The 26793-nt window shown below is 51.7% G+C and overlaps 1 protein-coding gene and 1 long non-coding RNA gene across 2 annotated transcripts in view; one reads left to right on the top strand and one right to left on the bottom strand.

Moving 5' to 3' along the window:
- Positions 1-14945, bottom strand: part of ADIPOR1 (adiponectin receptor 1) — a 37023-nt gene extending 22078 nt beyond the window's left edge. The window contains exon 1 of the mRNA XM_048826662.2: positions 14810-14945. The gene's annotated coding sequence lies outside the window, so the exon portion shown is untranslated. The remainder of the gene's footprint in view (positions 1-14809) is intronic.
- A 746-nt stretch (positions 14946-15691) lies between these two features.
- LOC142069749 (uncharacterized) lies at positions 15692-26417 on the top strand. The gene is made up of 3 exons (XR_012665702.1): positions 15692-15879; positions 21584-21816; positions 25441-26417. It is a non-coding gene; the product is annotated as an uncharacterized LOC142069749 (long non-coding RNA).
- Positions 26418-26793: the final 376 nt, after the last annotated feature.

Genomic DNA, 26793 nt, shown 5'->3' with positions numbered 1-26793 from the left:
AGATTTGGGCAAGCAACTCTCTGAAGGGCCTTGGTGCCTCAGGTTAGAGTTAGGAGTCCAAAGGAGACCACCAGACTACACATAAATACAGCAATGAGTATTACAGAAATGCTCTCTCAGCAAAATCTGGGAGGCCATTCGAACTCTTTAGCATCTTGTCTCCTTATGCACAAACAGCTGACACTGCCCAATAATGTAAGTGGAGAAAAGAGTAAATTAAGAAAAAATAACCAACTCTGCTATTCCTATACCCTGGAGTACCTGAATGAGCTCTTCTTTCCCTATACAACACAGTAAGCTGCTAGACTGGGTCCGTTCTCACTCCTGAGGAGTCAGGGGCCAAGACCACACAGAGGCAGACTTAATGGGATTTGCCAGAACTCCGTTGAGCATCCTTGTTTGCAGGATTCCCTCTTGAAGGGTCAGGGTCCCCATCAGGTACATTTAGGCCTTGAAAAATGCTCTTGCCTCCTCCCCAGTGAGAAGTGGGAACACTTCCGTGTGAGTGTAAGGGCTTAACCTGTCAATCCTACAGAATTTGCAAAATAAGTTTTTAGTCTTTATGGTTGGGGGGGGGGGGGAATCTTTCTAAATACAAAGAATGTAAGGATGTGGCATTGCACTCCTGAGCCTGCACAAAGACAGCTCCAGCACCTCTCTGGTATGCTTCACTTGACAAGCAGGGGCAGAGTGAAAGTGACAAGACTAATCAATGCTACTAGTCAGAGCTCTGCCCACAGCAATGAAATGTCAAGAGTTGGGTGAATTTCAGTATACTGCTGCCACTAAGCCCTGGTCTACACTAAGAGTTGAGATCGAATTTAGCAGCGTTAAATCGATTTAACTCTGCATCCGTCCACACGACGAAGCCCTTTTTTTTCCAATTTAAAGGGCTCTTAAAACCGAATTCTTTACTCCACCCCCGACAAGGGGATTAGCGCTGAAATCGGCCTTGCCAGGTCGAATTTGGGGTAGTGTGGATGCAATTAGACAGTATTGGCCTCCAGGAGCTATCCCAGAGCGCTCCATTGTGACTGCTCTGGACAGCACTCTCAACTCAGATGCACTGGCCAGGTAGACAGGAAAAGGACCACGAACATTTGAATTTCATTTCCTGTTTGGCTAGCATGGCAAGCTGCAGATGAGTGCAGAGCTCATCAGCAGAGGTGACCACGATGGAGTCCCAGAATTGCAAAAGAGCTCCAGCATGGACCTAACGGGAGGTACGGGATCTGACTGCTGTATGGGGAGAGGAATCCGTGCTATCAGAACTCCGTTCCAGTTTTCGAAATGCCAAAACATTTGTCAAAATCTCCCACGGCATGAAGTACAGAGGCCTATAACAGGGACCCGAAGCAGTGCCACGTGAAACTTAAGGAGCGAAGGCAAGCCTACCAGAAAACCAGAGAGGCAAACGGCTGCTCCGAGTCAGAGCCCCAAACATGCCGCTTCTATGATGAGCTGCATGCCATTCTAGGGGGTTCAGCCACCACTACCACAACCCTGTGCTTTGACTCTTTCAATGGAGATGGAGGCAACACGGAAGCAGGTTTGGGGAACAAGGAAGATGATGATGATGAGGTTGTAGATAGCTCACAGCAAGCAAGCAAGCAGAGAAACCGGTTTTCCCAACAGCCAGGAACCGTTTCTCACCCTGGACCTGGAACAAGTACCCCCGAACCCACCGAAGGCTGCCTCCCAGACCTGCCAGGAGGAGAAGGGACCTCTGGACAGTGTACCTTTTAAAATAGTATACATGGTTTAAAAGCAAGCATGTTTAATGATTAATTGCCCTGGCATTCGCGGCCAGTACAGCTACTGGAAAAGTCTGTTAAAAGTCCGGGGATGGAGCAGAAATCCTCCAGGGACATCTCCATGAAGCTCTCCTGGATGTACCCCCAAAGCCTTTGCAAAAGATTTCTGGGGAGGGCAGCCTTATTCCGTCCACCATGGTAGGACGCTTTACCATGCCAGGCCAGTAGCACGTAGTCGGGAATCACTGCAGAACAAAGCATTGCAGTATATGTTTGCTGGCGTTCAAAAAACATCCATTCTTCATCTCTGTGTTATCCTCAGGAGAGTGATACATTTCATGCTCACCTGGTTGAAATAGGGTGCTTTTCTTAAGGGGACATTCAGAGGTGCCCGTTCCTGCTGGGCTGTTTGCCTGTGGCTGAACAGAAATGTTCCCCGCTGTTAGTCACGGGGATAGGTTAGACACGTGGTGGGGGGAGGCAAAATGTGACCTTGTAAAGAAAGCACATGTGCTATGTATGTAGTGTTAACTGCAAGGTTTACCGTGAAAGAGTGCACCCATTGCTCTATAAAATGTGTCTTTTTAAATACCACTGTCCCTTTTTTTTCCCTGCCAACAGTTGCATGTGTTTCAAGGATCACAGGATCTTCTCCTTCCCAGAGGCTAGTGAATATTAGAAGGCGAAAAAAACGCACTCACAATGAAATGTTCTCTGACCTCATGCTCCCACACAGACAGAGCGCAGACGAATGTGTGGAGGCAGACAATGTCAGAGTGCAGGAAAACACAAAATGACTGGGAGGAGAGTAAGTGGCAGGCTGAAGAGAGGGCTGAAGCTGAAAGGTGGTGGCAGCGTGATGAGAGGAGGCAGGATTCAATGCTGAGGCTACTGGAGGATCAAACTAATATGCTCCAGTGTATGGTTGAGCTGCAGGAATGGCAGCTGGAGCACAGACCCCCACTACAGCCCGTGTAACCAACCGCCCTCCTCCCCAAGTTCCATAGCCTCCTCACCCAGACGCCCAAGAATGCGGTGGGGGGGCCTCCGGCCACCCAGCCACGCCACCCCAGAGGATTCCTCAAGCAACAGAAGGCTGGCATTCAATAAGCTTTAAACTTTTAAAGTGCTGTGTGGCCTTGTCCTTCCCTCCTCCACCACCCCATCTGGTGCTTCCCTCCTCCTGGGCTACCTTGGCAGTTATCCCCCTATTTGTGTGATGAATTAATAAAGAAAGCATGAATGTAAAGCAACAATGACTTTATTGCCTCTGCAAGCGGTGATCGAAGGGAGTGGGGAGGGTGGTTGGCTTACAGGGAAGTAGAGTGAACCAAGGGGTGGCGGGGGGTGTGTTTCCATCAAGGAGAAACAAACAGAACTTTCACACTGTAGCCTGGCCAGTCATGAAACTGGTTTTCAAAGCTTCTCTGATGCACATCGCACCCTCCTGTGCTTTTCTAACTGCCCTGGTGTCTGGCTGCGCGTAACCAGTGGCCAGGCGATTTGCCTCAACCTCCCAACCCGCCATAAACGTCTTCCCCTGTGACGAAGTGGGACTGTTCTTAATGTTTCCTCTGGATAGTGTGGGGGTGCCTCAGTTTCCCCTAGGCAGTTCTTAAGTATCTAGGTAGTGGGGTAAGGGTATATGATCACTGCAGAGCCCTAGAGGGCAGGTGTGTGCAGGGGTCTGGACACAGAGAACGGCCAACACCCTGTTTCCTGGCAACTGATTGCAGGGGGGAAGGGCCCAGGCCAAGTCAGAGCTAAAGGGTTGGAGAACAAAGGAATCAGGTGACCTCCTGGCCCGGGAAAGGGACAAAGCCCAGAGGAGGAGGGGCTGGAGGGAGTTTTAGTTTGGGGCTGGCTGGAGACATGGAGTGAAGGGCAGACGTGGTTGTCTGGCTCACTGCCCCCCAAAATGGACCCAGCTGAGGGGTCCTGTTCTCTGCACCTGCAAGCTCTGTTTTAGACCATGTTCCTGTCGTCTAATAAACCTCTGTTTTACTGGCTGGCTGAGAGTCACGTCTGACTGCGGAGTTGGAGTGCAGGACCCTCTGGCTTCCCTAGGAGCCCCCCCTGAGCGGACTCGCTGTGGGAAGCGCACGGAGGGACAGAGGAGGCTGAATGCTCTGAGGTCAGACCCAGGAAAGTGGAAGCTGTCTGAGCTTTGTGTCCTGAAGACAGGCTGCTCACAGAAAGGAGACTTCCCCAGAGTCCTTACTGGCTTCATGGGGAGCAGTTCCAGAGCATTGCCCAGGGACTCCTTGACAACTGCTGGCAGTGGTGGGATGTATTGCACCCCATGGATAGCACTTCCTGCAGTAAGTGACGGGGGAGCAGTAAAATGAAGGGGGATTGACGGGGACCAGGCGTGCTGAAGACTCAGAGAGGAGCGGTTACGGGGGGTGGTTAACCCCTGGGAGTGTGTGACCAGCGAGAAGGACTGTGCAATAATGGGGTCCACCTGGGGACTGTGGTGAGCAGTCTCAGGGGCAGAGGAGCCTGCGGCTTGGCCCTGGGAGAGAGAAGGACTTTTGCAGTAACAGGGTTCCCCTGGGGATTGCAGTGAGCACTGGGACCGGAGGAGTCTGCAGCTCGACCCTGGCAAAGAGGTGGTGACCTCGAGAAGGGCTGGCACACGAGGGGTTCTCCCTGGAAACCGTGGGGAGCTGAGAGCACACAGGCCTGTGAGTCCACAACAACTTGGGAAGAGCGGAGTGATGGCCTGTCACCATCTCCTGAAGAAGGACATTGTAACTAGGTGCAGAAAGAAAGCGTTGAGCATTGGAAAGTTCACGAAGGCACAGTTAATCGTGCAGCTGGAGGAGGATGACCACTCTAAGGAACAGATTCCTGACCCCAAATGGGGCTATAGCAGGATCTGGGAGCAGCTGGAGTGGTAGCCAGGCATCGCCAAGACTCCTGTCCCCGACCAGACGAGGGTCTTCACAATCGGGTTCCCTATCCGGGGATCGGAGATGGGACGCGATTGGAGCTGAGTCCGAGAGAGCAAGACGACTGTGAGAGACAGCGAAAGTCTGAGAAAGAGCTGCAGAAGAAGTAGCAGCATGAACTGGTGGTGGTGGAGCGGAGAGGCCTAGGGGACCTCCCCGGGGTGAGTGGGGATAGACCCCGGGGGGCCAGTTCCGCAGGGAACCTCGAGACTAAATTGTTGCCCCTGGTTAAGAAGGGAGGGGGGGGATGTGGATGCCCACCTCACTGCCTTTGAACAGGTTGGTAATTTGAACCAGGGGGACCCTGCGGAAAAGCCCTGGTGTCTAGCTCCCTTGCTGGGTCCCAAGGCCATAGACTCCATCAGCCAGATGGGTGGGGAGGTGGACAGGCTCCCACTCCTGACCCCAACTGATATGTCTGTGTGGAGTCTCCTGGGCTCAGGCCCCTCGGACCTCCAGTGGGAGCGGAAGGTGATGGTCAATGGGGAGAGATTCCTGGGGTGGCAAGATCCTGGGACAGAGAGAACTGTTGTCAGGCCCTGGGTGGTGCAGCCTCAGATGCTGAGGGTCTGTGTGAACTGGGTGAGGGTCCCAGGGACGAAGCCGCTCGCCCTGCCTATGGCCCAGATCCCTGTGCAGACACAGGAGGGGTCGGGCTGGCTGGTCGTTGGGGTGCTCCAGGACACCAGCTGCGAGACCCTGTTGTGGGGTGACTGTGTCTCTTTGGGACAGGATCCAGGCCTTGCTCCGGTAACTGCCAAGGGTTTCAATTTGAATCCAGGGAACCAATCAGTGGAGAGGAAAATGGTCAGTGAAAATGCAGATGACCTGGTTGGCAGGGGGGAGGAGCTGCTAGGCTCAGGGTACCTGACTGCCTGTAACCAGACCCCTGGGGCTCCCCGCCTCCCTTGCACACTGGAGAGGGGGCTCATGCTGGCTCTGATGCAGTGAGGAAAGCAGCGAGCTTCCTGCCTACCCCCACTAGGACAGCAAGGGCAGTGCTGAGCACAGTGGGAGCTGAGACCCCAGCTGAGTGTGGGGAGACACAGGCAGGGCAGGGTATCTGTTGGGAGTGGCAAGGTGCTTGGTAAGGGAAGTCTGGATGCGCCTAGGCAGCCTTGTGAGCTGATGGCTTTGTCTAGTCAGCAGGGTGGGAAGGCGAGGAGAGTGGAAGATGAGTGTCCCTGTACCTTACCTGTTACCTGGGTGGAGAATTGTGACAGTGAAGGAAATGTGCCTGTGTCTGTCAGGGGTATTGACTTGCCTGTGGAGGGAGCTACCCTGGTCTCCAAGCAGCTGTCTGTGACCAGCCTTGTGTGCTGGGACAAGGGGAATGAGATCCCAAGCTGTGTGTCTGGGAAAGGAGAAAGTGTGTCCGGCTCTTCTTTGTCTGTGGAAGAGAAAGAAGGGGCCTTTCAGCCTGTGATGGTTGAGGGTAGTGCGGGGACGCCATGACATAGTGCAGTTGTCTCAGAGTTGGTTCTGGATTCAGCGAAAGCCCAGGAAGGGAATGGTCCTAAGTTTGTGTCTGCTTGGGAGAATGGCGCTGTAACTAGGTTGCATCCAGTTAGTGTCTATGCAAAATCCCAGAGACCAGACAATTCTGGTGCTTGTATTTTGCCTGTTGCTAGTGTGTTGTTGGGAAAGGGTGTAGCAACTCTGTCTAATCAGGGTGATACCCTAGCCAGGGCACAAGGAGAGCAGAAAGGTGATTTGATTGTGTTGCCTACTGAGGGTGTGGAAACCTGTAGCAAGAAGGAAAAGATTCCTGAACTTGTGTGTGTCAAAGGGAAGGAGAATGCTTCTGACCTTTTATCTAGGGAGTCTGTCAGTTTGCCTGAAAGGGGATTGTGTAGGAATCCGCCTGATAGGCCAGAGGTAATTCTGGATGTAAGGGACACCCAGAAAGAGTCTGTTGTTGCTCAGGAAAGTGTTCCTCTAGAGCAAGCTCTAGGTGAAGAGGGTAAGGGCAGAATTTCTGTGAAGGGTGAATTGTTGCATAGAAAAGCCCTAGGGAAAGGAATCCTCATGGAGTCTTTGCAAGCAGTTTACTGCAAATGAAGGGTGTGAAAGTGATTTAATCAAGAAAGTTTCAGTTCCTAACAGCCAGAAATTTTCTGTTGTGAATGGATCCACTGATTTTCCTGTTTAAGGATCCAGTGTGGAGAGCTTTGAGACGGTCTCAGACGAAGTGAAACTGTTAAGAAAGTTAAACAGTCCTATAACCAAGTGGCTGTGTTTGGCCAGCTTGTTGGGGAGACAAGGTTGTTGAGAAAGGAATGTCTCCATGCTAGTTCTGTAAGTGAACAGTATGTATCCCAGGTCAAGATGGGGGCTCTTAACCAAGAGAGCCCGAATTGCAGCCCTCCAGACTGGAACGCTGGGAGAAGACCCAATCCCAGTTTGACCCCCTGGGGTTTTAGGGTGGCAAAAGGGCATGGGCCGCATAAACCTTCCCACATACGGCCTGCGAGTGCTATCGACCACCCCCGACCTAAGGGAGGGCGTGAAACGGGAAGGGCCTGGTGTAACTTCCACCAAGGAATGGGAGAGATGCTGGGGCATCCATGTGAATGTTGGTGGCTTCGAACTTCCCCAGGTCACCAGCTAAAGTGACCCTGCTCAGTTCGATCTCAAAGGGGGGAGAGATGTGACGAAGTGGGACTGTTCTTAATGTTTCCTCTGAATAGTGTGGGGGTGCCTCAGTTTCCCCTAGGCAGTTCTTAAGTATCTAGGTGGTAGGGTAAGAGTGTATGATCACTGCAGAGCCCTAGAGGGCAGGTGTGTGCAGGGGTCTGGACACAGAACGGCCAACACCCTGTTTCCTGGCAACTGATGGCCTGGGCCCTTCCCCCCTGCAAGGTCAGAGCTAAAGGGTTGGAGAACAAAGGAATCAGGTGACCTCCTGGCCCGGGAAAGGGACAAAGCACAGAGGAGGAGAGGCTGGAGGGAGTTTCAGTTTGGGGCTGGCTGGAAACATGGAGTGAAGGGCAGATGTGGTTGTCTGGCTCACTGCCCCCAAAATGGACCCAGCTGAGGGGTACGGTTCTCTGCACCTACAAGCTCTGTTTTAGACCATGTTCCTGTCGTCTAATAAACCTGTTTTACTGGCTAGCTGAGAGTCACGTCTGACTGCAGAGTTGGGGTGCAGGACCCTCTGGCTTCCCCAGGACCTCGCCTGGGCGGACTCGCTGTGGGAAGCGCACGGAGGGACAGAGGATGCTGAATGCTCCGAGGTCAGACCCAGAAAGGTGGAAGTTGTGTGAGCTTTGTGTCCTGAAGACAGGCTGCTCACAGAAAGGAGACTTCCCCAGAGTCCTGACTGGCTTCATGGGGAGAAGTTCCAGAGCATCGCCCAGGGACTCCGTGACACCCCCTTACTCTCACAGATATTGTGGAGCGCACAAGTAGTAATAATCATGAGAATATTGGTTTCACTGAGGTCTAACCGAGTCAGGAAACTGCACCGGCGCGCTTTTAAACGTCCAAATGCACATTCTATCACCATTCTGCACTTGCTCAGCCTGTAGTTGAACAGCTCCTGACTACTGTCCAGACTGCCTGTGTACGGCTTCATGAGCCATGGCATTAAGGGGTAGGTGGGTCCCTAAGGGGAACTATAGGCATTTCAACATCCCCAATGGTTATTTTCTCGTCTGGGAAGAAAGTCCCTTCCTGCAGCTTTTGAAACAGACCAGAGTTCCTGAAGATGCGAGTGTCATGTACCTTTCCCGGCCATCCCAGGTTGATGTTGGTGAAACGTCCCTTGTAATCCACCAGTGCTTGCAGCACCATTGAAAAGTACCCCTTGCAGTTTATGTACTCGCCGGCTTGGTGCTCTGGTGCCAAGATAGGGATATGGGTTCTGTCTATGGCCCCACCACAGTTAGGGAATCCCATTGCAGCAAAGCCATCTACTCTGACCTGCACATTTCCCAGGGTCACTACCCTTGATATCAGCAGATCTTTGATTGCATTGGCTACTTGCCTCACAGTAGCCCCCAGAGTAGATTTGCCCACTCCAAATTGATTCCTGACTGACCGGTAGCTGTCTGGCATTGCAAGCTTCCACAGGGCTATTGCCACTCGCTTCTCAACTGTGACGGCTGATCTCATCTTGGTATTTTTGCACCTAAGGGCAGGGGAAAGCAAGCCACGAAGTTCCATGAAAGTGCCCTTACGCATGTGAAAGTTTCGCAGCCACTGGGAATCGTCCCAAACCTGCAACACTATGCGGTCCCACCAGTCTGTGCTTGTTTCCCGGGCACAGAATCGGCGTTCCACGGCATGAACCTGCCCCATTAGCTCCATGATGCCCATGCTGCCAGGGCCCGTGCTTTGAGAGAAGTCTGTGTCCATGTCCTCATCACCGTGCTGAAGTCACCTACTCGCCCGGTTTTGCTTTGCCAGGTTCTGGTGCTTCATATACTACTGGATAATGCGCATGGTGTTTAATGTGCTCCTAATTGCCAATGTGATCTGAGTGGGCTCCATGCTTGCCATGGCATGGCGTCTGCACAGAAAAAAGGCGTGGAATGATTATCTGCCGTTGCTCTGACGGAGGGAGGGGTGACTGACGACATGGCTTACAGGGTTGGCTTACAGGGAATTCAAATTAACCAAGTGGATGACTTTACATCAAGGAGTAACAAAAACAACTGTCACGCAGAGTGGCCCCCTCAAGGATTGAACTCAAAACTTTGGGTTTAGCAGGCCAATGCTCAACCCACTGAGCTATCCCTCCCCAGTATTTCAGGCAGGACTAAATCTCCATTAAACTTTTCAAGGTGCCCCTGACAGACCTCACCGAAACGATTGTCGGCCGTTGATTTCACGGAGGGAGGGAGGAGCAAATGAAAACAAAACAAATCTGGTCTATTTCTTGTTTTGATCCACGCCATCTATCTCTTACATCTTTGGCTGGCAGCAGACGGTGCAATAGGACTGCTAGCCATCCTCATCTACTGCCTGCTTGCCAGAAGACAATGCAATAGGACTGCTGGCAGGACCAAACAGAACGACCTGATCGAGTCACTCCTATTTCAGTCTCTGAGCCCACGTCTGCCCAGGCACTCCTGACCAACCTTGCCAAGGTGGCCAGGAGCACCTCGGACATGACGACTATGGTTATCAGGCCTATTGCACAGTTTGCTACCACAAGGCAATGAGCTGCTGCTGTGTAGCAATGCAGTACCACGTCTGCCAGCACCCAGGAGACGTACAGTGACGGTGAGCTGAGCGGGCTCCATGCTTGCCATGGAATGGCGTCTGCACAGGTAACTCAGGAAAAAAGGCGCGAAACGACTGTCTGCCGTTGCTTTCACGGAGGGAGGGAGGGAAGGGGGGCCTGACGATATGTACCCAGAACCACCCGCGACAATGTTTTAGCCCCATCAGGCATTAGGATCTCAACCCAGAATTCCAACGGGCGGTGGAGACTGCGGGATAGCTACCCACAGTGCAACACTCCAGAAGCCGAGGCTAGCCTCGGTACTGTGGAAGCACTCCACCGAGTTAATGCACTTAGAGCATTTTGTGTGGGGACACACACAATCGACTATATAAAAATGATTTCTAAAAACCGACTTCTATAATTTCGACCTAATTTCGTAGCGTAGACATACCCTTAGGAAAGTTATCAGCAGGAGGCAGCACTGGAGTTAATGGTCAGGGAGAAAGATCCCCAGAAAAGGTGGTGATGGGCGGGGTAATAGAGGAGTGAAGCTAACTCCCAAACAGTAGCTGAAGGGGCCAGAGCTTCAAACCTATCAGATCCATATCAGCTTCTGGCTAGTATATAAGACATATGGAAATGCCATTGGAGCTAGGATTCTCGCATGGATATAGCCCCAAGACCCCTCCCCCCACACTCCCATTTCTTGTAGCACACTCTGGCTGGTAGGTTCAATCCTCTGTTCAGCATGTGTTCAATAAGATGCCCAGCCCTGGCTGCCTTTGCACCTGGCTGCAATCCCCATGCATTTCAGCTGGCCTTTCCATGACTGCTTTCCCAGATTGAGGTGTCATTAGAAGAGGTTTGGGAACAAATAGATATGCTAAACAGTAATACGTCACCAGGAGCAAATGGTATTCACTCTAGAGTTCTAAAGAAAAACAAAGAGGAAATTTCAGACCTACTAACTGGTGTGTAACCTATCACTTAATTCAGTTTCTTTACCAGATGACTAGAGAACAGCTAAAATGACGCCAATTTTTGAAAAAGGCTCCAGAGGCGATCCCGGCAATTACAGGCTGGTAGGTCTGATTTCAACACCAGGCAAATTGATTGAAACTATAGGAAAGAACAGATTTACCAGGCACATAGAGGAACACCATTTGTTGAGGAAAAATCAACATGGCTTTTGTAAAGGGAAATCATGCCTCACCAGTCTCTTAGAATTCTTTGAGGGATTCAACAATCATATGGACAAAGGTGAGACAGTGAACATAAGAATGGCCATACTGGGTCAGACCAAAGGTCCATCTAGCCCAGTATCCTGTCTTCCGACAGTGGCCAACACCAGGTGCCCCACAGGGAACGAACAGAACAGGTAATCATCACACGATCCATCCGTCACGCATTCCCAGCTTCTGGCTAACAGAAGTTAGGGACACCATCCCTGCTCATCCTGGCTGATAGCCATTGATGGACCTATCCTCCATGAATTTATCTAGTTCTTTTTTGAACCCTGTTATAGTCTTGGCCTTCACAACATCTTCTGGCAAGGAGTTCACACAGGTTGACTGTGCGTGGTGTGAAAAAATAGTTCCTTCTGTGTGTTTTAAACCTGCTGCCTATTAATTTCATTGGGTGACCCCTAGTTCTTGTGTTATGAGAAGTAGTAAATAACACTTGCTTATTTATTCTCTACACAAGTCATGATTTTATATACCTCTATCATATCCCCCTAGTCGTTTCTTTTCCAAGCTGAAAAGTCCCAGTCTTATTAATCTCTTCTCATATGGAAGCTGTTCCATATCCCTAATAATTTTTGTTGCCCTTTTCTGAACCTTTTCCAATAGATCTTTTTTGAGATGGGGCAACCACATCTGCACGCAATATTTAAGATGTAGGCATACCATGGATTTATATAGAGGCGATATGATATTTTCTATCTTACCTATCCCTTTCTTAATGATTCCCAACATTGTTTGCTTTTTTGATGGTTGCTGCACATTGAGTGGATGTTTTCAGAGAACTATCCACAATGACTCCAAGATCTCTTTCTTTTGAGTGGTAACAGCTAATTTAGACCCCATCATTTTATATGTATAGTTGGGATTATGTTCTCCAATGTGCATTGCTTTGCATTCATCAGCATTGAATTTCATCTGCCATTTTGTTGCCCAGTTACCCAGTTTTGTGAGACCCTTTTGTAGAGCTTTGCAGTCTGCTTGGGACTTAACTATCTTGAGTAGTTTTGTATCATCAGCAAATTTTGCCACCTCCCTGTTTAGCCCCTTTTTCCAGATCATTTATGAATATGTTGAATAGGACTGGGCCCAGAACAGACCCCTGGGGGACACTACTATTTACCTCTCCCCATTCTGAAAACTGACCATTTATTCTTCCCCTTTGTTTCCTATCTTTTAACCAGTTACCCATTCATGAGAGGACCTTCCCTCTTATCCCATGACAGCTTACTTTGCTTAAGAGCCTTTGGTGAAGGACCTTGTCAAAGGCTTTCTGAAAATCTAAGTACACTGTATCCACTGGATCCCCCTTGTCCACATACTTGCTGACCCCCTCAAAGAATTCTAGTAGATGGGAAATCATGCCTCACCATTTACAAAAAAACATGTTGACTCTTCCCCCACAAATCATGTTCATCTAGGTGTCTGACAATTCTGTTCTTCACTATAGTTTCAGCCAGTTTGCCCGGTACTGAAATCAGGCTTACTGACCTGTAATTGCCGGGATCACCTCTGGAGCCCTTTATAAAAGTTGGGGTCACATTAGCTATCCTCCAGTCATTTGATACAGAAGCTGATTTATATGATAGGTTATAAACTACAGTTAGGAGCTCTGCAATTTCACATTTGAGTTCCTTCAGAACTCTTGGGTGAATCCCATCTGGTCCTGGTGACTTATTACTGTTTAGTTTTATCAATTGGTTCCAAAACCTTCTCTAATGACATCTCAATCTGGGACAGTTCCTCAGATCTGTCACCTAAAAAGACTGGCTCAGGTTGCAAAGAATTCATGTAGTTTCTCTGCAATGGCCTTCTTATCCTTGAGTGCTCCTTTATCTTCCAGTAGCGCAGGCTTCCTGTTTCTGATGTACTTTAAAAAAAAATTGCTACTACTTTTTGAGTCCTTGGCCAGCTGTTCTTCAAATTATTTTTTGGCCTTTCTAATTATATTTTCATACTTCATTTACCAGAGTTTATGCTCCTTTATATTTTCCTCACTAGGATTTAACTTTCACTTTTTAAAAGGATGCCTTTTTGCCTCTCACTGCTTCTTTTTTGTTGTTGTTTAGCCACAGTGGCACTTTTTTGGTTCTCTATGTTTTTTAATTTGGGATATACATTTAAGCTGAGCCTCTATTATGGTGTCTTTAAAAAGCTTCCACGCAGCTTGCAGGGATTTCACTGTTGGGGAGAGGGATAGCTCAGTGGTTTGGGCACTGGCCTGCTAAAACCAGGGTTGTGAGTTCAATCCTATTTAGGGATCTGGGGCAAAAATTGGGGATTGGTCCTGCTTTGAGCAGGGGGTTGGACTAGATGACCTCCTGAGGTCCCTTCCAAGCCTGATATTCTATGATTCTACTGTACCTTTTAATTTCTGTTTAACTAACTTCCTCATTTTTGTGTAGTCCTCCTTTTTGAAATTAAATGCTACAGTGTTGGGTTTCTGTGGTGTTTTCCACACCACAGGGATGTGGAATTTAATTATATTATGGTCACTGTTATAAAGCGGTCCAGCTCTATTCATCTCTTGGACCAGATCCTATCCTCCAGTTAGGACTAAACCAAGAATTGCTTCTCTTCTTATGGGTTCCAGGACTAGCTGCTCCAAGGAGCAGTCATTTAAGGTGTCAAGAAACTTCCTCTGCATCCTGACCTGAGGTGACATGTGTCCAGCCAATATGAGATGGACGTCGTGCACTTGGGCTTTCAGAAAACCTTTGACAAGGTTCCTCACCACAGGCTCTTAAGCAAAGTCAGCTGCCCTGGGATAAGAGGGAAGGTCCTTTCATTGATCAGTAACTGGTTTGGATCATTGGTCTGACCCAGTATAGCCATTCTTATGCTTTTTAAGCCATTCCCTTTATTTTCAGTGTCTGACATGGGGCCATCCCCATTCTTTGGGTTGCTGGAAATTGGCTCCATTTGGATGAGGGATGCCTCACATCTTTAGGGGCACTGGCTTTGCATTTCTCAGTGTGTTCTCTTTGTCATTTCATTGCAGGACACAGATGCCTTTCACGCAGCGTAACCGTAGCTGTGTCAGTCCCAGGACACTGGAGAGACAAGGTGACTGAGGTAAAATCTTCCATTGGGCCAACTTCTGTTCGTGCGCGAGACAAGTTCTATAGGTCTCTGCGGCTTGACAGCCGGTCTCTCACCCAGCAGAAGTCGGCCCAATAGAAGATGGTGCTTCCCCCACCCTGTCTCTGCCGTGGATGCCTTTCACTAAGTGAAATAAAAAACGCGGCTCGAATTTAGGAAGCTTTTCGACCCTCTGGTTGCTCCACAGCCTTTGGGCGAACTGTTCGCAAGCCCGGATCCCTGACACCGGAAGCAGCCCCTGCGGGTCCCCGCGGGGCAGGGCAGGCGGAGCAGCGGGGGGCCGAGGCCCGAAGCCGCGCAGCCGGAGCACCGCTGACCTGGCCGGGCCGGGGGGCCCCGTGCGGCTCGCAAGCGGGTCTCCCCCACCGGCGCCTCCTTGGACTCTCCTGCTTCCGCGCTCGGGCCCGTTAGCGCGGCCCCGGCTCCAGGTGCCGCTTCCCCGGGCACCCAGCCGCCCGCTCGCCGGGCCCTGCTCGGGCAAGCGGGGCGCGGGGTCACCCCGGCGCGGGCAGGTCACCGCAGCACCGCGGAGAGGCGGGACGCGTCGGCCCGGTCCGCGCCCCTCCCCCCCGCGCCCGCACTCACCGGCCCCTACATCCCGGGCGGCAGCGGCCGGTCCGGCGGCGGCAGCGGCGGCAACACCGGAAGGAGCCCTCGGCGTAACGCCACTTCCGCCGCAGGAAACACGGCTCACCCTACGCGCCACGTGACTCAGGGCATTCCGCACTTCCGCTGGGAGTGGGCGTCAGGCTGCAGTGGCCAAGGCAGAAGCTTCCTCCTGATTGGTCGCAGGTCTCCCCTCGGTTAGTGTGATTGGATGCGTGAGTCACGTGGGCTGTTTCTGCAGCCTGCCCGCCGGAACGTCCCTCGGACGGGCGCCTGCGCCGTGCTGGGAGCTGCTCTCTGGCCCCGCCCCTCCTCTCGCGCCGCTGGGGGCAGATTCCCTCAGCCCGGCTCGGGCTGCTGCCTTCGCCTCTCCTGGGGGCGGGGCCGGAGACGCTTCTCCGCCCCGCCCCCTCCCCTTCCCCTCCCCCCCGGGGCCGCGCCGCGCCGCGCCGCGCGGGACTTGCGGCCTCCGGCCCCGGGCGGTGTCCCGGCCCCCGCGGAGCCCTCCCGCGAAGGGGCCCCCGGGCTCCCCCGCTCCCTGAGGGGTCTCTCCGCTGCGGTGCGGCCTCTGCGCCCGGCGCCAGCCGCTGCCCTCCGCCTGGTCTCGGGCGGGCCCCGGGAGCCGCGTGCGGCCGCCGCCGAAGCCGCCGGGCGTCGGTGGCCCCTGAAAGGCGACGCGGTGGTGGGCGCTGGCTCGTGTGGGCCGCGGCGGGGCGGGGCGGCAGCTACCGAGGCGGGCGCGGGGGGCCGCGTGCAGGGGGAGCCCCCGGGGGGGCAGAGCTGGCCCGGCCGCTGGCTCGGGGCGCGTGGGCCGCGCCCCACAGCAGGGCGGGGGGGGCCCGTCCGGCCGAGGCAAAGCTGCGTCTGCGGTGGGCCGGCCGCGCCCCGTCCCCGTTGCAGCCCAGCTGCGTGGAGCGAGATTTGCAAACCAAGTTTAGTTCTGGGGTTTTCTTTGAAGTCTGTTTCTGACGTTTTTTTGTTGGAGTACAGCTACTTTCACACCGGTTATGGAGCGTCCGGGGAGATTGACGTCTTCTCCCATTGCTTTTGTATGTTCCCATTCCCCATGTCCCATTTCTGTCCGTTTATTCTTTTACGTAGGGACGGTCCGGTTTGGCCAGTGTACATGGCAGAGGGGCGTTGCTGGCACATGATGGCGTCTGTCACATTAGTAGATGTGCAGGTGGATGAGCCTGATGGTGTGGCTGGTGTGCTTGGGTCCTCTGATGGTGTCACTAGAGTAGATATGGGGACATGTAGTAGGCATAGCGGTCAGTAGGTTTGCGGTATAGGGTGGTGTTTATGTGACCATCGCTTATTAGCACTGTATCTGCATCAAGTATCTGAAGACCATTATCATGCATAGGGGAAACTGAGGCACCCCTACAGTAGTCAGAGGAAACATTAAGAACAGTCCCACTTCGTCACACTCGCCTCTGGATCCTTTTCAGTTTCTCTACATCCTTTCTAGACATCAGTGACCAAAGCTGGACACCATATTCCAGCTGAGGCCAAACCAGCGCTGAGTAGAGTGGCACTGTCTCCTCCCATGACTTGCATGCTATGCTTCTGTTAATGCAACCTAAAATTGCATTTGCTTTTTTTTTTTTTTTTTTTTTGCAACAGCATCGTATTGCTGACTCATGCGGAGGCTGTGATCCACCGCAGCACACAAATCCTTCTCAGCAGTGCTGCCGCCAAGCTGGGTGGTTATCCTCCATTTTGTATCCGTACATTAGGGCTCTGGTAGCAATCAGTCTAGGAGCCAAGTCCTCAAGCACAGCAGAGTACCAAACAAACTAAGGGGTTCTGGCCCACAGGCAGGGCAAAGCAAACAGGCAGTCTAGGAGCCCAGGCCCTCAAGCAGGGTGGGGCACCAAACAGTCTATGTGGCTCTGGCCTTCAGGCAGAGCAGAGTAGCTAAGCAGCCCTTCATCCTAGCGTTGGCAGACAGCAGACAAATTCAGGCCTTTTGGCTTGTGGTCGGGAGGCTGCCACCCAGGGGTGGGGTTGGTATCAGGGAGGAGGGGGGCCCAGGCCCCCCCTACTCCACTGGGTCCCACTCCAGGGCCCTAACAGTGGTGAAGTGTTCCACCATTGCGTCAGTGGAGATCCAGCTGCAACATGCTGACCTGAATGTTGGCAGCAATGCAGCCAGAGTAGTCAGCTGTCCCGGACTCCTTCCTCCCCTCAGGGTGTTCCTGGATCCTGGGATTGTCCTCCATCTCCTTGGGATATACTGCCAGTGGCAGTCCCAGCAGCTTCTCTGCACGTGGGGTGTCTGGTAGGCCTGCAAGTCTTTGGCGCAGCCGAGGTCCTCTTCAGGCCATTCCAGCAGCAGGTGGAGAGTATCTGTCTCCCTTAGCATCTCCACCCTAACTGAGCTGCACAGGGCTCGCCTTTTGTACTTCTTGTCCTGCCCCCATGCTTTTGTGGCCTTCTGGCCCTGCTAACCAGGGGGTGGGCAGGGATTCCTCCCTGTCAATATTGGAAGGAGACCACACCCCCTCACTGCAGGTGGCAAACAATTTAATTAGTTTTAAGACAATGCTGGACAAATTTGTGAGTGCAATTGTATGACAGGGTTGCTTGTGGTGATGGGGGGCAGGGCTCAGCAGCCCTGGGGCTCTTTTCCAGTTTATGTTTGGTGTTCCTAATGCTCACATGTCAGGGTTTCAGCAGCAGTCAGGAAAGGATTCCCTACCCCCAGTGTTTTCTGGGAGGTTTTTTTTTAATCTCCTTTCCCTGAAGCTTCAGGGATGACTGTGGCTGCACATGGGACACTGGGTGGGGTGTGTCAGGGCTCTGAGATAGCACCAAGCAGTCTCTCTCTCAGGTGCTTGGCTGGCTGGTTCTTGCTCATATCATAGAATCATAGAATATCAGGGTTGGAAGGGACCTCAGGAGGTCATCTAGTCCAACCCCCTGCTCAAAGCAGGACCAATCCCCCACTAAATCATCCCAGCCAGGGCTTTGTCAAGCCTGACCTTAAAAACTTCTGAGGAAGGAGATTCCACCACCTCCCTAGGTAACGCATTCCAGTGCTTCACCACCCTCCTAGTGAATAAGTTTTTCCTAATATCCAACCTAAGTCTCCCCCACTGCAACTTGAGACCATTACTCCTCGTTCTGTCATCTGCTACCACTGAGAACAGCCTAGAGCCATCCTCTTTGGAACCCCCTTTCAGGTAGTTGAAAGCAGCTATCAAATCCCCCCTCATTCTTCTCTTCTGTAGACTAAACATCCCCAGTTCCCTCAGCCTCTCCTCGTACCTCATGTGTTCCAGTCCCCTAATCATTTTTGTTGCCCTCTGCTGAACGCTTTCCAATTTTTCCACATCCTTCTTGTAGTGTGGGGCCTAAAACTGGACACAATACTCCAGATGAGGCCTCACCAGTGTTGAATAGAGGGGAACGATCACGTCCCTCGATCTGCTGGCAATGTCCCTACTTATACATCCCAAAATGCCATTGGCCTTCTTGGCAACAAGGGCACACTGTTGACTCACATCCAGCTTCTCGTCCACTGTAACCACTAGGTCCTTTTCTCCAGAACTGCTGCCGAGCCATTTGGTCCCTAGTCTGTAGCGGTGCATGGGATTCTTCCGTCCTAAGTGCAGGTCTCTGCACTTGTCCTTGTTGAACCTCATCAGATTTCTTTTGGCCCAATCCTCCAATTTCTCTAGGTCCCTCTGTATCCTATCCCTACCCTCCAGCGTATCTACCTCTCCTCCCAGTTTAGTGTCATCTGCAAACTTGCTGAGGGTGCAATCCACACCATCCTCCAGATCATTAATGAAGATATTGAACAAAACCAGCCCCGGGACTGACCCTTGGGGCACTCCACTTGATACCGGCTCCAACTAGACATGGAGCCATTGATCACTACCCGTTGAGCCTGACAATCTAGCCAGATTTCTATCCATCTTATAGTCCATTCATCCAGCCCATACTTCCTTAACTTGCTGGCAAGAATACTGTGGGAGACAGTGTCAAAAGCTTTGCTAAAGTCAAGGAACAACACGTCCACTGCTTTCCCCTCATCCACAGAACCAGTTATCTCGTCATAGAAGGCAATTAGATTAGTCAGGCATTACTTGCCCTTGGTGAATCCATGCTGACTGTTCCTGATCACTTTCCTCTCGTCTAAGTGCTTCAGAATTGATTGCCTGAGGACCTGCTCCATGATTTTTCCAGGGACTGAGGTGAGGCTGTCTGGCCTGTAGTTCCCAGGATCCTCCTTCTTCCCTTTTTTAAAGATGGACACTACATTAGCCTTTTTCCAGGTGCCCAGGACTTCCCGTGATCGCCATGAGTTTTCAAAGATAATGGCCAATGGCTCTGCAATCACATCCACCGACTCCTTTAACACTCTCGGATGCAGCGCATCCGGCCCCATGGACTTGTGCATGTCCAGCTTTTCTAAATAGTCCCAAACCACTTCTTTCTCCACAGAGGGCTGGTCACCTCCTCCCCATGCTCTGCTGCCCAGTGCAGTTGTCTGGGAGCTGACCTTGTTAGTGAAGACAGAGGCAAAAAAAGCATTGAGTACATTAGCTTTTTCCACATCCTCTGTCACTAGGTTGCCTCCCTCATTCAGTAAGGGGCCCACACTTTCCTTGACTTCCTTCTTGTTGCTAACATATCTGAAGAAACCCTTCTTGTTACTCATAGCATCTCTTGCTAGCTGCAACTCCAAGCGTGATTTGGCCTTCCTGATTTCACTCCTGCATGCCCGAGCAATATTTTTATACTCCTCCCTGGTCATTTGTCCAATCTTCCACTTCTTGTAAGCTTCTTTTTTGTGTTTAAGATCAGTAAGGATTTCACTGTTAAGCCAAGCTGGTCGCCTGCCATATTTACTATTCTTTCTACACATATGCTCAGAGTCTAATTGATCACCATATGTGGGGTTAGGAAGGAATTTCCCCCAGGTCAGATTGGCAGTGACCGTGGGTGGGGTTTCATCTTCCCTTGCAGTGTGTGGATGTAGGTCACTTGCCAGGATTATCTGGGTATATCCCATTTAATCATTTCTCTGCCATTGCAGGGGCCTCGAGCACTGGTGCACCCCAGTGCCTCCTATTCTCTGCCTGTGGCATGTAATGATCTAGTCTCCTGTGCAGGAGTGGCAGGTTTGTAGAAATTTTGCTGGTGCCCAGAACTCCCCCCCCCCCCCCCCCCCGCCTAAGGCTCTGGGAGGGAGTTTGGGTGCAGGCCCTGGGGTGGGGCAGGGGATTGGGGTACAGGCTCTGGGAGGGAGTTTGGGTGCAAAATGGGATAGAGGTTGAGCTCTGGGAGGGAGTTTGGGTAGGGGAGAGGGTCTGCGGTGCAGGCTCTGGGCTGGGGATGTAGGAGGGGGTGAGGGGTGCAGGCTCTGGGAGGGAGTTTGGAGATGGGGGTGTGTGGAGGGAGGGGATGCAAGCTCTGGGAGGGAGTTGGGGGTCGGAGTGAGTGCAGAGGGAGGGGGTGCAGGGATGAGGGGTTTGGGGTGTGGCTGGGGATGAGGGGTTTGGGGTGTGAGGGGGTTCAGGGCTGGGGCAGAGGCTTAGGGTGTGGGGGGATGAGGGCTATGGCTGGGGCCAGGGATGAGGGGTGTGGGAGAGACTCAGGACTAGGGCAGAGGGTTGGGGTGAGGGCTCTGGCTGGGGGTGCAGGCTGTGGGGTGGGGTGGGGCTGGGGAGTTTGAGGTGTAGGCAGGCTGCCCCTGGAGTGGGGACAGAGAGGAGGACTCCCCCCAACCCTCTCCCCGCTGGCAGCAGTGAGCTCTGGGGGAGGGGCCTCCCTCTCTCCCCCCGGCAGCACACTCACCTCACACGACTGTCACTACACTTGCTCCTAGGGCCCCTCTCAAGTCCAGGAAGCCCCCTTGCCTCCCCTGTGGTGGGTACCAGGGAGGCTGCCATCACATATGCCTCTCCTCCCCTGCTGCTGCCCCTCACTATAGCCTCAATGGGGGTGAGGGATAGGGCTGCCCCTTGCCCACCGTGGGGCAGGAGCGGTGACTGCGGGTGGGGGGGCCCCTGTGCTGGTGGAGGATCCTGCTGGGAAAGGGAAGGGTCCAAGGTGGAAAGGCAGGGTAAGGGCAGCCTGCCCAGCCATTAGTGAGGGGAGGGGCACTAGGACCTGGTGGTGGCAGTTGATGCGCGAGTCAGCGTGGAGCTGCAGGGGAGAGGCAGGAATGCTCTGGGCGGGGGCCCCGAGGGCAGCAAGTGGGGGCCAGGGGATACTTGGAGGAGATGCGTGGGGGCAGCAGCTGGGGCCAGGGGTGAGACCTGGCCCAAACATTGATGGAGCCGGGCCCCCGGGCCCTGAATATTGCTGGAGCCCGGGCAGCACGGGCCCATACAACTCGCTGCCCCTGCTCCGGTGGGCTGTAATACTTTGGTCTCATTTTGTTTGGTGTGTGAGTGCTGGGTGATGTTGGTGACCTGTGATATACAGGAGGTCAGACTAGGTGATCTAAGGGTAACTTCTGGCCTTAAACTCTATGACAATGACTCTAAAAGTCTCCTGCCCTAGGAGTCACCGACCAGGTTCTGGTCCTTTCTCTTGTCATTTATAAACTGTGCACAGTCTTGCCATTCAGCACTCCAGCATTCAAAAGCAGCAGTCACACCCCAAAAATCATCTGATTTTTAAAAAAGTCAACACTGTGGTCTGTTTGCTCTCTGCTTTTTGAGCCTTTAGGGTTCATGTTTTCCAGCTTTACTCCACAACCAGGAAGGCTCAAAACTTACTTTCTTTTTTTAGTGGAAGCTGGAATTCTCACCTGAGTGAAAGAGCTGGGGCTTTGAGAAAAACACCAAATCTCACAACACTCATGATAGTATCACATGAGCTGGCAACGCTGGAGCAACCCTCGCAGGCAGAAACATAAAGCCAGCCCATAACAGGAACTGATAGTCTTAGCTTCAGTGAACTCTGGCCTCAACCCAACCATAGGCAAAAGCCTCAGACATGATGGACCGTATGTTATCTTGAAGGTCAGTAGCCTCAGAGAAATGGGGGAAGCATCTTCCAGAGTGTAGGGTCTTCTACTGAATTCCAGTATTGCCAAGGCCAGGAGCGCAGAATCATGGTTTTTGGCTGGTGGTCTGATTTTGGAACTTCCCCCCAACGTGTGTGTGACGATTAGTCTTTTACCAGCTCTTGCACATTTTTAACAAGGTGATTTTGGCCCCTGCTGCAACAGCGTCTGCAGGGAGACCCAGCTGAGAACAGGGCTTAAAAGTGCTTGACTCTGTACAAACACTTTTGAAGTGCATGTTGAGGCAGGTAACGAGAGCTCCTGACCTGAACTCACGCTTTAGTGTAACGTACAGTGGGGAGTTTCTGATGTGGGAGCTAGATAGCCAACTCATTTTATGCAGGTGCCACCACATATTTGATAGCTGGGAACAATTTTTAATACCTGCTGAAGTGGGCAGGTTCTAAACTGGTGATCTACAGGTGACGGGCTCTGTAGCTCATTAGCAATGCCCTTAGCAGAAACCAATGCAAAAGCTGGGATTCGGTCTCTGGGCTGGCAGTTTAGTGCATATTCTATTCGGCTATAGGAAACGGTCTGGGGGAGTGTCTCAGGCTGGTTTTGCTTCCACAAAATAATATGAAGGCTGGAGCTTTTAGTGTCAGTGTGAGAGTGGCTGCAGCATGGACCAACATCACATTATGTGCCAGAGTCAGCAGCACCGGCATTCTGAATTCCCTACATTCCTCCCTCCAGCCCCAGGAGAAACTCAAGGGCCTTTTCCAGTCCCCACTCCACAAACACGGGGCACAATCCAACCCTCAGTAAACTCTTCAGACAGCATTTTCAAACCTAAAATCAGGCCCCTACGCCAGTGTTGTCAACCCCCAGCATTCAAAAAGCGTTAGGCTCCCAAAATCATGAGATTTAAGAAAAATGTTTTCAAGATTTTCTCTGCAATCATGAGATCTAGAAACTTTTCTTTGAGTGAAAGCTGAGATCTCACAAATATGTGGCTTCCAGCAGCTGGGCAATCTCTGTAATAACAATCATAACAGAGAGAGAAGATACCAAGAGCAATTGTGGCATTGGGGGAGACTAGCTTCCAGGTAGAATAAGCACCAATAATAGTACCTAGCTCTTTCCTATTAAGACCGCGGTTCTCAAACTGGGGTCCAGGAGGGTACTCCACGGGGTCTGCATGTCATGTCCGGGGCTGCTGGCCCCGCTGACCAACTCCTCCCCACCCTTCCCAGTGCCTCCTGCATGCCATGGAACAGCTGGGAGGGAGGGAGGGAGGAGTGGGGACAGGGAATGCTCAGGGGAGGAGGTGGAAAGAGGCAGGGAAGAGGAGGGGCAGGAGTGGAGAGGGGGTGGGAAGAGGTGGGGCAGGGCCTTGGGGAAAGGGGTGGAGTGGGGTTGGGGCTTGGGACTGAGCGGGGGTTGAGCACCCCCAGGGAAAATTAGAAGCCAGCTTGGGGGTCCATGAAAATTTTTAAAATCAAAATGGACCTCAGGTTGCCAAAATTTAAGAACCGCTGTATTAGGAGATCTTCTCATCTACAGATAAGCATTCAGGGCACTTCCAGAGGAAACTGGTTCATTTATTTACCCCTGATTTAAAGGGCCAAACTGTAAGCAGCTGTAAGACATGATTCTGCAATCATAAAGGAAAGGGGAGTTACAGGCCTCTCCAGGACCCTGTTGGTGATGTGTTCTCAGCAGTGGTCCGACAGGGATCCTCCTGAAACATGTCAGCCTGAACAGTCTTAGCACCATTCCCCTTTAAGGACTCCCTGGGTCACTTCCTACCCCTTCCTCAGATTCAACCATATCTGCAGCATCCTCTGCTTCCCCTCTGCAGTGTGACTGGTCTCTGCATCCTGGGGTGCAGGCCATTCTTCTGCTGGAGAGAGTGTCAAGCCTCCTTCCCCTCCGGCAGTCCCACCCTGACTGAGCAGCTCTGCAGGCTTTTATACCGGACTTCCAGGTGGACCATGCCGCAGGCTGCTTCTGCTAGGAGGGAAGGATTAACCCCCTCCGTACTAGTGCAGGGCTGATCCGCCCCATCACACACAGCCAAATGCAAGATAATACTTGGGGAACAGAGAATTGATGCTATACCTACAGGAGGGGGGCCTCTGTCTTGGGAAGCAGTGACTCGGAGAAGGACTTAGGGCTCATCAGAGATATTTGCCTCAACCTGAGCTCTCAGTGCAATGTTGTGGCTTGGCTGTATAAAATGGGGACTATCAAGTGGAAGATGGGAAGATACACGGCTTTGGGAAGCCTGTTACTAGAACACTGTGTCCACTTCTGGGGCCACCCTCCAAGAAGGATGTGGAAATGCTGGAGACACGTCAGAGGAGGGCTACAAAAATGATGCAAGATCTGGAAAACAGGTCTTACGATGTGAGCTCAGCTTGTTCAGTGTGTCGAAGAGATGACTGAGGTGTGACGTGGTCTCTGTGTCTAGGTCCTTGCCTGTGGGAAAGAGATCTGAGAGTGCGGGGCTTTTCAGCCTTGCTGGCAAATGCAGAACAAGGCTGAAGTTAGACAAATTCACCCTTGAAATGAGGGTGAATAAACATTGGACATCTTTCCTGGGAGGGGGTGCACTCACCTTCCTTTGGAATCTTTGTGAGGAGTTTGGGTATGTTTCTAAAAGACGTGCTTTCATCCAGCTTTTGGGAGAGGTTCTGTGACCGGGGGGCGGGTCAGGCAGGATTGTCAGCGTGGTCCCTTATAGCGTATGAATCGCTCTGCTCTCCCCTTCCTCCCTGGGGAGAATGGGATCTCCTGCATTTCCCTCAGCAGGGTAGAGCTTTGAAATAGTCAGCGAAACTATGTAAAATGGGAAGGGATTCCTGTGAATAGTCTGGGTAAGGCAGAAATACCCCCCTGGAAAGGAAGCAAACATAAAAAAGGAGTACTAGTGGCACCTTAGAGACTAACCAATTTATTTGAGCATGAGCTTTCGTGAGCTACAGCTCACTTCATCGGATGCATCACGAAAGCTCATGCTCAAATAAATTGGTTAGTCTCTAAGGTGCCACAAGTACTCCTTTTCTTTTTGCGAATACAGACTAACACGGCTGTTACTCTCAAACATAAAAAGCCTCCCATAAGAGGAGCAAAGAAACGTGTTATACACTGGTGCCATCTTGTGGATATCTATGGAAGTGGCAGAGAACTTGCAAGAACAGAAATCTGAGAGCTATTTGGAAAGAGTCCGATAGAAATTAGAGCAGGGGTGGCCAACCTGGGGCTCCGGAGCCACATGCGGCTCTTCAGAAGTTAATATGCGGCTCCTTGTCTAGGTATGGGCTCCGGGAGGGCTGGAGCTACAGGCACCAACTTTCCAATGTGCCGGGGGGCGCTCACTGCTCAACCCCTGGCTCTGCCACAGGCCCTGCCACCTCCTGAGCCTGCTGTGCCCTCACTCCTTTCCCCCCCCCCCCCCCCGAGCCTCCTGCATGCCATGAAACAGCTGATGGGGAGGGAAGGGGAGGCGCTGATTGGCGGGGCTGCTGGTGGGTGGGAGGCGCTGGGAGCAGGGGGTGGAAGGGGATGGAGGGCTGCTGACTTACTACTGTGGCTCTTTGGCAATGTACATTCGTAAATTCTGGCTCCTTCTCAGGCTCAGGTTGGCCATCCCTGGTGTATGCTCTGGAGAAGCTCTGCCCATATATTTGGGGACGGCGTTTCCACCTGCAGATTGACCATGCTGCACTGAAGTGGCTTCACACAGTCAAAAATACTAACACAAAAACTTCTTCGGTGGAGAAGACTTAGCTCTTCAAGACTTTGATTTTGAGATACAACATTTCAGGAGCCTCTAACAAAGTGGCTGATGCACTCTCCCGGGAAGGTTTCCCAGAATCAGCTGCGTTAAAATGTCCCTGTATTCTAGGTCATTGTAGTCCTTAAAATGTGGAAAATACTGTTTAGTTCTTCAGGTAATTAGTAGTAAAATTAGAGGTGCATGTATCTTATTAACTCTGTTTTCCTAAACCTCCAGGAAGAAATCCCAGCCGGTGTGCACCCGATCTGAACCAGGCTGGCCAACACCCTCTGTGATTTGGGGGGCATGATAATGAAAGGGGAGGGGTAGCTCCCTTTTATGGACAGCCAGCCAGCTAGTAGCTATAAAATCCCTCTTACTAGCTGTTCTCTAATTGCTCTACCTGTAAAGGGTTAAAAAGTCTCACTGCTATGTATAGGTAAAAGGAAGTAAGTGGGCACCTGGCCAAAAGAGCCAATGGGAAGGCTAGAACTTTTTAAAATTGAAAGAAGACTTCCCTTTTGTCTGTCTGTGGCTGTTCTCCTGGAGCGAGGCGGCAGGGAAGAGCTGTGCTGTAAGAAGCTTGGGCCAGGTATGAAAAAATCATCAGTATCATACCTAGAAACTCCTCATTTGAAACCCCAGCTATGTCAGTAGATCAGGAAATGTCTAGAAAGACGCAATTAGGTTTATGCCTTTATGGTTTGTGGATTCCTCTGTGCTAACCCCAGGTGCTTTTGTTTTGCTTGTAACCTTTAAGCTGGACCTCAAGAAAGCTATTCTTGGTGCATAATCCTTGTAGTTGCTCTTTTAAAATCTAGCAATAGCCTGAGTCCCCAGATGTATTTTCATTTTCTTTCTTTTTTTTAATAAAATTTACTTTTTTAAGAACAGAATTGGTTTTTGTGTCTTAAGAGGTTTGTGCATGTTGTTTAATTATCTGGGTGGCAACAGCTGATTTCCTTTTTTTTTCTTTCTCAGCTCTTCCCCAGATCGGGGGTTGAAAGGGCTTGAGGGTACCTCACAGGAAGGAATTCCCAAGTGCGCCCTCCTGGGCTCTCAAAGGGGTTCTGCACTTGGGTGGTGGCAGCATCTACCAATCCAAGGTCAGAGAAAAGCTGTAACCTTGGGAATAATTTACCTAGATTTCAGTAAGGCGTTTGATACCGTGCCACATGGGGAATTATTAGTTAAATTGGATAAGATGGG

Source organism: Caretta caretta, chromosome 21 (assembly GCF_965140235.1).
Source record: "Caretta caretta isolate rCarCar2 chromosome 21, rCarCar1.hap1, whole genome shotgun sequence".
Lineage (NCBI taxonomy): Eukaryota > Metazoa > Chordata > Testudines > Cheloniidae > Caretta > Caretta caretta.
The sequence above is the reverse complement of the archived record's forward strand: the minus strand, read 5'-3'. Positions and strand labels throughout refer to the sequence as shown.